Source organism: Mirounga angustirostris, unplaced genomic scaffold, assembly GCF_029215605.1.
Source record: "Mirounga angustirostris isolate CCGP_5_RB_7025 unplaced genomic scaffold, mMirAng1.0.hap1 SCAF_4, whole genome shotgun sequence".
Taxonomy (NCBI): Eukaryota; Metazoa; Chordata; class Mammalia; order Carnivora; family Phocidae; genus Mirounga; species Mirounga angustirostris.
This window is the reverse complement of record NW_026991712.1, coordinates 30,882,827-30,896,413: the sequence shown is the minus strand read 5'-3', so window position 1 is coordinate 30,896,413 and position 13,587 is coordinate 30,882,827. Positions and strand designations below refer to the sequence as shown.

At 38.7% G+C, this 13,587-nt stretch overlaps 1 long non-coding RNA gene across 2 annotated transcripts in view; it reads left to right on the top strand.

Moving 5' to 3' along the window:
* Positions 1-13,587, top strand: part of LOC123858805 (uncharacterized) — a 140,197-nt gene that overhangs the window by 14,577 nt on the left and 112,033 nt on the right. For both annotated transcript variants that reach the window (XR_010410402.1, XR_010410401.1), the window contains exon 2: positions 1,382-1,470. This is a non-coding gene — a long non-coding RNA (uncharacterized LOC123858805). The remainder of the gene's footprint in view (positions 1-1,381; positions 1,471-13,587) is intronic.

Here is a 13,587-nt window from a genome sequence, read left to right as displayed (position 1 = left end):
TCAGGCACTTTGTAATGCTCACACTGTTGCCAAGCATGACTCTAAGTGGTTTATGAATTTTAACACACATATTCCTCACAACAACCCTATGAAGTAGGCCTTATTGCAATCTATATTTTAAAGATGGGGAAACAGAGGCACAAGAAGATTAACCAACTTACTCTGGGTCAAACAAACAAGAATATTGAATTCCCACAGTGAAATAATTTCTGAATCCTTATATATTTAGGGGCACCTGGGTGGCTCAGTCAGTTAAGCGTCTGCCTTCAGCTCAGGTCATGATCTCTGGGTGTTGGGATTGAGCCCCATATGGGGCTTCCTGCTCAGCAGGCACTCTGCTTCTCCTTCTCCCCCTGCCTCTTCCCCCTGCTCCCTCTCTCTCTCAAATAAATAAATATAAACTATTTTTAAAAACCTGATATATTTAGAAGTGAATAACAGAATGAAATGACCTTACAAATGTAAATGAAGATTTTTTTCATATCTGTTCATTCTATGGCTTCTGAAGACATTTGCCCAAGTTTGAGTCCAAGATTTCAGAGACATACTGAAATCCATTCATTATTTCACTGATCTTCTCCACCCCCCATCTTCTGGACTGCTTTTGTTGATGTTCTTCAACAAGGCACTGTTTTACCATGAGAATCATTGACATTCATGTAGTAAGACAAGCAAGGCCAGAAAAACTCTATAGACAGCAAGGTGCTCTGAAGACAAGTGCCAACAGCAATAATATTGTATAGTTTTTATGTGGACACCTAAGACATCTGTAATGAGTTATACTCATTGGATAGTTTTGTGTGATTGCCACCTTAAGTGAGGTGCCTAGCCAGTGAAGTCAGTAATAGAAAGAAGAATGGCTTCAGAAAATTGAAATGAAAAATAACTATTAATTGGAGATGACAATAGAAAAAAATGTTGATGGCAAGGGATGTAGAGATTGTTGGATTGAATAGAAGAGTATGATCTTGAGTTGAATTAAATAAAAGAATTTGATCTTGCTTATTCAAAATTCTTTTGCAAATAAACCAGAATGTTTTTCCAACATCTAGGCCTAAATAAATTGTAGCACACACACTACAGAGTATCTACAACCATGATCAGTGTTTCAATACTTATTTTTGTATTTAGTTCAGAAATGCCACATGGCACATTATACGTAAGGATGACTTAAACATGACTTAGACAGCTTTGTAAGCTTACTGCGAATAAATCACCTGAACGGATATATCATCTTGGATATTTTCTCAAGTCATAGGATGGAATTAAAGTCTTAATAGAATGCAGAGTAGGAAATCTGTATTTTGCTGTTGTGTTTGTAGGGCTGTTGATAAGGACACTGCTAAGGATGCTATCTCACATTTTCTGTGTTGGCCCACAGAGGAGAAGCTGGACAGATTCCCATGACGTAAGAAGTTGTGCTTCTCTTGAGTGATTGCTTATTACAATTATTGGGACATTACGTATCTGGTAAGTGATTGTTTCTCTCTTTGCTTTGGGCACTAGGAATCTCAAAGTGGAATTAACAGAGCATTTGTAACTATTTTAGCTCCTGCTGCATTCAAGTTTTATGTAATGAATCCCTCTAACAGGCCTGCCTTTATTCTCCTTTGCACCCATTTCTCAATTTGTCCTTGGCCCTGTGGTGGTATCTATAAGCAACTCCAAATCACTTTGAAAGCATTTTAGGGTATAATTACCTGAACAGATGTTTTTCCTTGTCAAAACTTATAAGTATGATAAACAGGGATAAGAAATGAATTATTAAATATGGTCAAAGGACCTACCAGAAAATCACATACCATTATTTTCTGAGTATGATACTTCAATGTCTGAAGAAGATCAGAAATAGAGAAATAATAATGTTCTATAATTCCAGTAACGGAAAGAAAAAAGCAGGTACATAACTCAAATACAGAACAAACACTAGATAAGTGTTATTGAAAGGAATTATGGCACCAAAGTCACTTAGAACTTGAAATTTACAACATGGTTATGTATTGGAAACACTTCTACAAAAGCCTTTGAGATGTATGAGCTTTGTAACCTATTTTGGTTCATGTAAACCAATTGTAAATTATCCATCCTACTTGTTTGTCCATTTAGCCAGTGGGAGTATGCAAGGGACAAAATTTGATTTGTTATACATTTGCTCAGCTTATTTAAGGGTCAGATTTTTGGAACTAAATTTCAATAACATAAATAACAGTGCTGGAATTGTGATTTGAGGCCAGGCAGTTTGTTGACTTCATCCTCTAATCACTGTGTTGGATTGTTTGTATCTGTAGGGATAGACAAAGTTAATGTGTGGTAACAAATGACCTACCAAACTTAGGGGCTTTACACCATAAAAAGTTGATTTTTCTCATTCTCATTTATATGTTCACCATGGGCTGTCTGGGGTTTTGCCATCTGTTGTCTTCAATCTTGGACCTAGGCTGATGGAGAAGTTCCTTTCAGGGCACTGCTGGGCTCATAATAAAGGGAACATGGAAACACAGCGATTCATGTGCTGGATCTGAACGCCTCTGAAAAGTGACATGTTTCACCTTCTGTTCACATTTCATTGTCCAAAGCAAGTCTGGTGGCTAAACCTGTTGTCAACAGAAAGGGGAGATAAAAAACAATTCTCCCACAGAGGAGCAGTGAATATTTTGAATAATGATACAGTATATAACACTGTTGCAAAAAGTCTTACCCCCTGGTGTTTTTTGTTATGTTAGATTGAACCTGGTACAGTGTTTAGTTCCTGAACTTTGACTCTCTAGTATGTAGACTGTCACCATCAGGTTCTGATCCTGGCACAAATAAATGGCACTTCCCTCTGCCTATCATGTCAGGGATGCCAATTCTTTGAAGCAATAAAGCCTGAAACAAAAGCCTCCCAGCATGGCCTACTTTCATACATTCTTTTCTAAACTGCTTTATAAAGGATAAGTAGAAAGGATGTGTGTGACTTTGGAAAAGGTGTGAGGTCGGATATATGTTCACTTCATGCAGTTGTTTTGAGGATTAAATGAGATGTTTGGGGGGGTCATCAGCAGGGTGTTTGGCATGTGATAAGTGCTCAATACATTTTTTTTTAAGATTTTATTTATTTATTTGACAGAGAGAGACACAGCGAGAGAGGGAACACAAGCAGGGGCAGAGGGAGAGGGAGAAGCAGGCTTCCCATGGAGTAGGGAGCCCGATGTGGGGCTCAATCCCAGGATCCCGGGATCATGACCTGAGCCGAAGGCAGATGCTTAACGACTGAGCCACCCAGTAGTAGTATTCTAGCACAAGGTCTTCTGCTGACTTCATGGCTCACCTAATACTTGCATAGTCATCTAAGGAAATGACTTACTTTTTAAAAAACTTGAAAAAACTCCCTATTCAAGAAATTTGTGTTTTATTAATACAGTGGTGTGTATGCACACACATGCATGGACATGCACATAACTAGAAAAGATAGATGTGAGAAACTGTATTTCATCTACTAAAAAAGGCAAGTAGGTGTGCCAAATGATTTGGACGCTTTATAAAAAATAAATCTGCACCCTCCGGGCTGTTCCGCTCCTCCAGAGTTTCACGGCTGACTTGTTGGTGTCTACAGACCACTGCACCCACTCCTTCACTAGTGCCCTCATTCCAACACTGGCCTCTCATTGACTGCCAGTCCTCTCACTCAACATTATTCTGTAGGTTTGGCAGACCTTTTTGGTCAACATCAAGAAGCTTACCTAAATCTTAATGATTTCAAATGAAATCAAACTCTCTTGAATTTAAATTTTCATTAAAGGACACATGGTTTTAAAATTGAAGGGCCAAAATATTCCATAAAATATGTTTTGAATTTAACGAACCCAAGACTGTTAGCAATAATTTGAATCCCGATGAAATCAGCATGTGTGGCAAAGATTTGTCTACTCTGGTAACCAGCAGTGCATTTGTGCCCCAATTTTGACTTGACATTTTATAGAACTGTAGCAAAGGGGAATGCGGTTGCTTACTTCAGCTCAACTCTTTAAGGCATTTTCTGAATAAAATGGAGAAAACATTTCAGAAAAGCAAACAAATGACCCCATTCACTAACATACATACAATTGAGTTTTCTTTTCTCTAAAGCAATTATATATTATCATGTTAGTACTGTGCTTTGCATTTTCTTTGTCTCTTCCTCTCAAGAAATATTTTTCTTACAGTGGAAATTCAATGATTTCTTTCCTTATAATTGACATTTTTTGTTTGCATGAGGACGAGGATGAAACAGAGCAAATATAAGTGGATGAGGCTGAGGAAGAAATATTTGGTGGGGAGCGGGGAGAAGAGTTGTAGGAGAACTCTTTCCTTGGATGTAGGGGGCACAACACAGATGCATGTATTGGGGTAGTTTTATATCACTGGAAACAAGCCTTATCACTGAAGCACTGGGTGAATTAATGTTTTAGAAAACAGGGTAATTTCTTTCCATTGATTTATAACTATAAAGATACTTGTTTTTTATTTCTGACTGATTTAACTATGTGACCTCACTTCCAATTTTGAAATTATAATCTAGATGTAGATAAGAATTCAAGGTAAAAGGATACTATATACTTTAGAGAATTTTGAGATGAGTGCTTTTATAAAGTAAAATATATTATTTTAATGGTAATAATAACCCTCTGTTGATCTCTTTTCTATGTTGGTTTTTTTAGTATTTTGTCACATGCTTTGTTTCTTGAAAGTGAACATATAACGAATAATCTCTTTGCGATGTGAATGATTACCCTGTAATTTCTCCTTTGGAAGTAAGAACCAATTATGTGTTAGGTTTCAGGGGATGCAGGATGGGCCAACACAGCTCCTGGATTGGGAATGAGAAGATTCTGAGGAATTTTGCCAAAATGACATGGCCCCTGATGGTGTTGCATAAGGTTCCACAAAGCCCCACCTGTCTTATGGAAGGGAGGGCTTTCACCTTCTCATGCCCTGGTTCCCATAGTAATTTGGTATATTATTTGTCTTTGGCATTAATAGTGGCATGGTGGCAAATCATGTTAAATTAGAGCCCGGGCCTTGGCCTCAAATGCTTTTGCTTCCTGATTTATGAAAGACAGAATGATTGAGAGAAAAGAATTTGTAAGTAGCAATTAGAGGAACGAGGTAAAGAATTGCACTGAGATTTATTTTTTCAGTGAAGTGCAGTTAATGGAGCATATAAATGGAAAGGACTTTCCATTCTTTGGCTGGCTGGTACATTCCCTGATTTAATCAAATAAGACTGAAGTGTGCCTTTTACTTTCTACACAGTCTGACAGAGGTAATTTAGAAAGGAGCTTTTAGATGAGTGTCGTCGGCAGCTGTCCGACTTATGTCTTTATGAAGGAAATACAATTGCAAATGTCTTCTCAAGCTGATTGATAGGCAATAAGAAAGTGAAACAAGAGCTCAATCTCTAAGAAACGAGAAAAAGTTGTGTTTGTTAAATGGGGCAGAAAGATATCTGCCATCCTCCTGAGATTTTTGTCTCTAATTTAGTGCCTATGCAAATCTGTACTGTAGCACGTGAAACCAGAGCCACATTACTAATGTAACATGCCTCATTTCGGTCCCAGCGTTTTCATTGAACTGCATATCCCATATTGCTCCAGAGCCAGCCTAAAAAATTTGGCTGATTAGAATGATCTGCATTTGTAAATTATTGTTGTTGGATCCAGAGAGAAAAGAGAATTTGCTGAGTTTGGGGCTCTAGTACATAACTGTAATTAATAAAAGGATTTAGATACAGATCCTTATTTTCATCCTCAGATTATTCCCTTTTGTTCATATAAAATCTGTCCACTGAAAATTGAAGGCAATGCTCTAAGATCACATACTGCATTATTACGGCAGCATATTCCTCCTCCTTCCCTTCTTCCGTTCTTTGGAACATACTGCATCTTTGCATACCTAACAAGGACATGGCCATTTGCTATGGAGGTGGACATAAAACTAATTATGATGTAGTGTGTCTGGACAACAGTAGATAATCTCAGTACTAGAGGATTAAGTCTGTGTAAGGTGTCGGGAAAGAGAGTCAGTAACTCTGCCAGACTAACATCTGTCTGGGGTGAATCAGGGAACACTTCATGCAGGAGCCCAAGGAGAAAAGAAAATTCCAGCCAGGAGAGCACTGATACGAAGATACAAAAGAGTAAAGTATGTTCGATTACTTAGCTCTGGTCAAAACTTCAAGGAAAGCTTAAGAACAAAAGGTAAGGACGTTAATCTTTCCATACTACTGAGTTGGCTTACCACGTTGACTTGATAGTTGTAAGAGCAGATAGAGCTTTGGGACGAAAGAGGTAGTCAGGAGCAAAGGTTAAACAAATTTCTCCTTGATGAAGGGCACCTGGGTAGCTCAGTTGGTTAAGTGTCTGCCTTTGACTCAGGTCATGATCCCAGGGTCCTGGGATTGAGTCCCCGAGTTGGCGTTGGGCTCCCTGCTCAGTGGGTAACCTGCTTCTCCCTCTGCCCCTCCCCGTGCTTGTGCTCGCTCTTTCACTCTCTCTCTCTCTCTCTCTCTCAAATAAATAAATAAATAAATCTTTAAAAAAAATTTCTCCTCCATGAAACTCTCAGGTGCCTAAATGACTATAATATGCAGCTACGCAAGGGGCACATTAATAAAGGAGATCCAAATATTTGGTGCAGATAGCAAATGCCTCCTCAGTTTTGGAGAGAATATTAACCAAAAGAGATGATGACCAAAGGTTTTTGTGAGGATTCTATCTTGGATTGCTGGTCAGGTCTATACAGATATTGGATGAGTTATATTTGAAATACTGACAAGCCAAGATAGCTGGAAATACAAAGTTAGATTCCAAGAAAGAAGCTGAGATTGCAATACAGATTTGAGAGTGCCCATCATACAGTTGGTAGTTAAAATCATGAAATAGCAGATTACAATACCCAGAATTGCTGTACGTTGAAATTGTAGGCAGCCACAAAATTTAATTCATGGTCTAGGAGGAAACTGATTAGCATTTATGCATGATCAACCCAGCAATAATTCCCTAACCTCCTCCTTCCAAACAGTACCCAGATTTTTGGGGGGCATCCACACATCTTTCCATTATGTCACTGATGTGTTTCCTAAGAAGCTGACTTAAACCCAGCTCTAGGGATGAGTCCTGGTTTATATAGCCATTCAGAGTAATCCTATACCATTGCCATAATGATGCGGTCAAAGAACCCAAATTTGAGACAATCAGAACACAGCATTTCCAGGGTGAGAGGGATTCATTGAGGAAGGGGTAAAGACCCAATTAAATTTAATTGGACATGATAGGAAATTTGCTAGAGATTTTTTTGGGGGGAAAAACTCCTGAGAGACCATCTTATTCTGAGAGGTGTGGCCTGTTAATGTGAAACATGAAACTGTTACAGCATAGGATGGAACTTACACCAGAGAAGCAGAATAGTAGGAAAGAAACCAGGTTCTTGATGAACTGCCTAATCAAATTGGCTCTGAAACCTATCTTAACTGAAAATTTCAGTTATATTCATTTACAAATGGTTACTGTTTAAAGCCAGTTTGGTTGAGTTTTCCTTTATTTGCAATGGAAGTCATCTTCACTGATACAGTTGCATTATCACAATCAAGAAGACGTTGAACAAAGTGACAAATGCCCCAGATTGCTGAAGTAGGCGTGGGTTTAGCAATTACAGTTCGTTCCCTATCTTTGCTAGAGCAATTCTGGCCTAGTGGACGGGTGGAAGTAGATTTCAGTGGGTAGAAGATGGGAGATGAAAAAATAGCAAGTTCAATAAGGGCAAGCATTTTGGTCTTTAAAAAAGATATTATCGTACCCCCAGCACTTAGAAGAGTTCCTGACACACAATGTGCACTCGACACATTCTGGAGAGTGAGCAAACGTGCAAACATTCGTTGCATATTTCTCATTTACAAAGCATGAGGAGAAGAGAATAGAGCATGGTAACATGCTTAAAGAGGGTGGGTTAAGTAACAATAATTTAAAATTGGAAAATTTTTAGCTTGGCAACTTTTTAACTGAGGAATCAGAAGAAATTCAGGAAAATGTAAAAGATGATAGAAAAGGCTGGAAAATGTGAAGGATAGGCCTAGAAAATTTTTGAGAAGGTGAAAGATGGAAAGAGAAAATCTTGCAAGATTTCAGGCTGAAGAGAAAAATAGACTACTTACAAAGGAAGAAAAATGATACTGGAACTCTGGGAGCCAGAAGATGTTGAACTCACTGCCGTAGACCACCGGGGGGGAATCGGGTGCAAGCCGAGAATGTTGATGTAACTCATCTGCTAAGGGAAGAGAAAGATTTGTGGATTTGCAAAGATTCAGGGAGAATGTCAAGCACACACCCCAAATGGAAAAGGTACTTGAAAATCTTACAGCAGAAGAAACCTCAGTATAAATGGAGATAAAAAGAAGAAAGAATGGCAAGCAATAAACTTTAAAATGTACATAAGTAGGTATAAAAATACACAAATGTAAATTAAATGCATGTAAATGGATAGTGATAATGGAACAAGGAATGCATCATTTAAGTGCTAAATTCACAGTGTTAAAACAGAAGGGATGTAGAAGAAGGGAAGAGTTACTAAATGTTTGCCCTAGAAACGTAGAATTTAGGTGTGGGTAAAGTGGGCTGGAGTAAAGAGCTCATTCTACAGTACTCATCATCGAGAGCGAGAGTGGACAAAGTCAAGTCTTTTAGTGTGGACTTGCTGGGGAGGGCGGGGGAAGAACACATAGTGGAGACATAGCTTATCTAAGTTGGGAGAAAGAGTTATTTTGGTTTCATATAAAAAGAGATAAATAAGTGTTTGCATATGAGCGTTGGAATGGTAGAATGGGAAAATACAGAATTTCAAGTTAAATGCAGAGGAAAGAGGGAATAACTGGCAAAACAGCCAAAGCAAGAGAAAAGAATGAGGAAATCATAAGAAAATGAAAATAAGTAAACCAAGTAAGAGGCAAAGAATAAAGTATATAAATTGTTGCATATGACTTAGTCAAATTCTCTTATTGAAAGATAGAAACTGAGAGGTTGGGTTTTAAAATAAAAGAAAGCAGATAACATTCTTAAAAGTGATAAAATTTGAAAACAGGAGGATGGACAAGAGAGACCAAAGGCAAACAAAAGAGGAGAGTGGCAATATTATTAGATGACATAGAATGTAAGATTAAAGTTTCAAATCATGTGTAATCAAAGAAGGCATTAGATCGGCCAGCTTTCTTGGTGAGATTTCCATGTGTAAGTATGAAATGGTACCTGTAGAGACTATTAATGTGAAAATCATTTGTAGATAAAAATAATCCCCCAAATCAAGTTATGTGTGTGTATGTGTGTAATTCTATGATCATGGGGAAAGGCGTGGAAGGACACACACTAGTGTTTAATAATGGCTACCTAGAAAGGGTTGAGCAAGTTGTACAGGATCAAGTCAAGGTGACAGTTTATTGGACACTATAATCTTACATTCCTCCTCATCTAATAATAGTGCCACTCTCTTTTTGTTTGCCTTTGGTCTCTCCTGTCCATCTTTCTGTTTTCAAACTTTATCACTCTAAGTGTAGTTTCATGAAACTGAATGTGTCTGCTTTCTTTTATTTTAAACCCAATCTCAAGTTGGAGGATGACAAAGAAGGATTTGATAACATCTGACTTTGAGCAAAAGCATTGGTAAAAACACCACCACCAAATCCCTTCTAAGAACTGAGCAGTACAGGGTTTGGATGGAGAACGGGACTTTGGAGGATAGAACCAACAAGCACAGAGGGGTTCTAGAGAAAAGGTTCTAGAACTGACCTGTAACTACTTGCTTAGGCATACTCCTTAGGAAGAGAATCAATTCTCTTTTTATTTGCTTGTACATAAGTATACAAAGAAACCTACATAATTTGCATTAAAAAATAAAAGCATAAAAATAGATGCTTAAGTCTAATAAAATGTGTTTGCATTGTCTGTTGGGGCTAAGCGCCCTAGGCAAATACACCATTAATGTTTTCCTACAGTATTGTCCTAGATGCATACATATTAAGGAGTGTTACTAAGTCAATTTTCCAGAGTCTTGGTATCACAGGGCTAATGTCTGCCACAAAGGTTAGGCATAAAGAGAACAGAGTATATCCTGAATACTGTGGATCTGTGCTTTATCCTTTAGCTGACATTTCTTATAGACAGATTAGTTTCAAAGAGACAGACGTACACATCAATATTTTATTGTTATTCTCCTGACCCCAGGTAATTGCTTTACATATCCTACAAAGGTCTGGAGTCACCTTTATTTGGGTGATTTTAAATAAAAGACCATTTAGTGTAAAAAAATCTTAATAATTTGGAATTTTTCTGTATGTTTCAAAGTTTAAGAAGTCTAACCATAATTTATATAAGTATAAAAAACAGGCAAGTTCTCCAGAGCATAAAGAATTATCTTGCATGAAAAAGCAAAGTAACTTTGTGATATGTTCAGATAAATTTGTCAGAGGTGAGACTAATTTTTCTTTCTATAGCTATAGGACACTAGACGGAATGCTCTCTGCTTAAAAGAAAACGCACATGATGAATTCATGTACACAAAAAGGATGAATTCATTTACAGAGGGCTGGATTGATTATAAGGTTGATGTTGGTGAGCACATTTATAACTTCAGTGTGTAAATTTAACTTCAGATAACATTTTTTTAATTTAAGTGAGTATGGTTTCCTATAGCAAATGTCTTACCATGTTTGTGGTCATCAAAAGCTTTACTGTGAAGAGTTACATTCCTTTGTGATTAAACCAAAAGGTTAGTTAAGCAGTTGAATATTAAAGAGAGGCACTTTAATCATGCTAATAAGAAACAGAACTTGCATAGATTTAAGCCTAAGTAAGGCAATTGCTCCTTCATGCTATTCTCTGCATCACAGGCTACCCTTGCTCTGTCTCCCAGACAGGTTCTACTAGGGAAAGGCCGAGGCACGGTATTGGACTTTGGGAGGAGAATGGGTTGGGGTATTTATTTCCCTTGCTCCCTCCCTGTCCTCTTGCTATAGGTTGGCTGCATGTGTCTCTGGATGTCAAGGCTGTCCTTTATGCACAGTTCTCTCTGGGTTCCAGTACCTGCCCTCTCCCCCTGCCTCTTCTGGCCTGGGTGTCCTCCTGGCCTCCACTATTTCCCCAGGTTACTGTACTCCACTCAGAGCAGTGCAGAGGACCCATTACCGAACACTCCTCAATACCTAGTATGATTGTGCCACATGTTTGCTCTGAGGCCCTATCCCAGTATCGTGTACTCTGCCCCTCTCTTCTGCCTCTTATTCAGAAGTGCAGTTTCAACACAGGATGTTTTTACTTATGGCAACAAGATCTCAAAATAATTTTAATCAAATACAAGCTTACCTTATATTGGCACAATTAAGACCAGCCAAAAAAAATTGTTTACTAATCCTGATTTTCATACTTACATCCTGTTTAGTAAGTTGCTAATCAGGGGCCATCCAGTTACGATGTGGCTATTATGATCTTTGCATTTCATTACTGTATATGTTTGCAGGTTTATGTGTATATCTCTGTAGACTGTGGAATTAACATGTTGATATTTTCTGGCAGTGTTCTGTCTTTAAGAGAATTCTGAGCAGGTCTCAGTGACCATGATGTCTCCTTTTGTGTTCATTGTTGAGACTGACTGGCTCAGCAGGGCCCCTCAGGGTGCGGAAGAGGATGTGTGTACATCTAAATCTCTGTAGAAGAGGTGTCTGTTCATCATTCATTCATCCAGTTAAGAATTCATATGGAAATTGGAATCCCTAGATAGTAAACTAGAGACTTTCTCCTGCTCCAGACCCTTTAACCTAGCTGAAGACAGTGAGGTGTTTCTCAAACTGAGAAAATTCTAAAGAGCTTGATGGAAGGTGACCAACTACTAAAGGTGAGCACCCTGACAGCCCAACATGCAAATTGCTGAAGAGGTTTGGTGAGTCTTGATCCTCAAGCTTGGCTTGCATTTAGGAAAAATGGCCCATTCAATACACTGACTGAACCATGATTGGGATGCAGCCTCTTGCTGACACAAAACAGATGTTGGAGGGTTTCTGGCTAGGACTTTTGGCCACCTGATTAGTGCTGTACTGCTCAGAGTCAGCACCTTTTTCCACGGGGCCCTGACCAGAGATCCAAGAGGTAAGGAAGAGGTCAGAGGTATCCCAGCTCCAGGCCTGGCTCCATTCAGATGATGGTAAAGATGACGATACAACGAACAGGAGAAATTTGGAGCCCTAAGGCAAATTTCCTCTGGATAAAAGGAAGAGATGAGGGCCTCTTTGGAAGACAGTTTGGTGGTTTCTTATAAAACTGAACAGACTCTTACATATGATCCAACAGTGTACTCCTTAGTATTTACCCAAATGAGTTGAAAATGGATGTCCACACAAAAACCTGCCCACAGATGTTCCCAGCAGCTTCATTCATAATTTCCAAAACTTAGAAATAACCGAGAGTCCCTTAGTTATTGAATGGATAAATAAACTGTGGTGTATCTGGACAATGGAATATTACTCAGCACTAAAGAAATGAGCTGTCAAGGTTAAATGCCTATTGCTGAGAGAAGCCTATTTGGAAACTTCCATATAGCATGCTTCTAACTATATACCATTCTTAAAAAGGCAAAACGATGCAGATAGTAACAAGATTAGTGGTTGCCAGGGTTCAGGGTGGGGGACGAGGAGGGATGAATAGATGGAACACAAGAGGTTCTTCGGGCAGTGAAACTATTCTGTGAAGTTATAGTGGTAGATACATGTCATTATACTTCTGTCAAAACCCATAGACTGTACAACACCCAGACTGAACCATGATGAATCCAAGGTCTCTAAGTGATAATGATGTGTCAATGTAAGCTTATTAATTGTGACACATCCACCACTCTGGGCAGGATGTTGATAGTGAGGAGGCTGTGCATGTGGGGGGCATGTATATAGCAAATCTCTGTACTTTCTGTTCAATTTTTCTGTGAACCTAAAAATACCTTTAAAAATCTGTTTAAGAAAAGAAATGAGGCCCAGATGTAAACGTGACTTGAGGAAGTAAAGCAGGGTGGCTCATGGAGTCTCTGGCTCCCTGGTCACAAGTAAAGAGTATTTATACAGCTTCTATTTGAGCCCTAGGATCCTTCCACACTGCTGGTCACGCTAAGAGAGCAGAGTGTCAGAACCGTAAAGGAGGAAAGGTCATTCAGTAGTCATGGGGCATAACCCTGTCTGCAACTTACTCTCCTGAAGTATTCTATGCCCATGGGAATCTACCTTTACCAGTAATGGGAAGTTTAATAAATACCCTTAATCTATTCAGGTTTCTTTGCTGTTGGTGACATAGACCTTTTTGATTTTGAAAAACACTTCCTAAGTTACTGCTTGTGTTGTAGAAGCTCAGAGGTGTCCTATCTCTAAAGACAGATGATCCACCCTGCACAAAGTTTTCTAAGAGTAAAGGAAGAGGAGATGGGATGACTGTTCACACCAAAGGCCAAGTGCAATATTTTGTGCTATGATTGCATGTTGTTGGAACCCTGAAGTTTTGAGGCAGTGTTTTCTGAAGCCCTTCATCTTCCAGTAGCTGCCAGTTG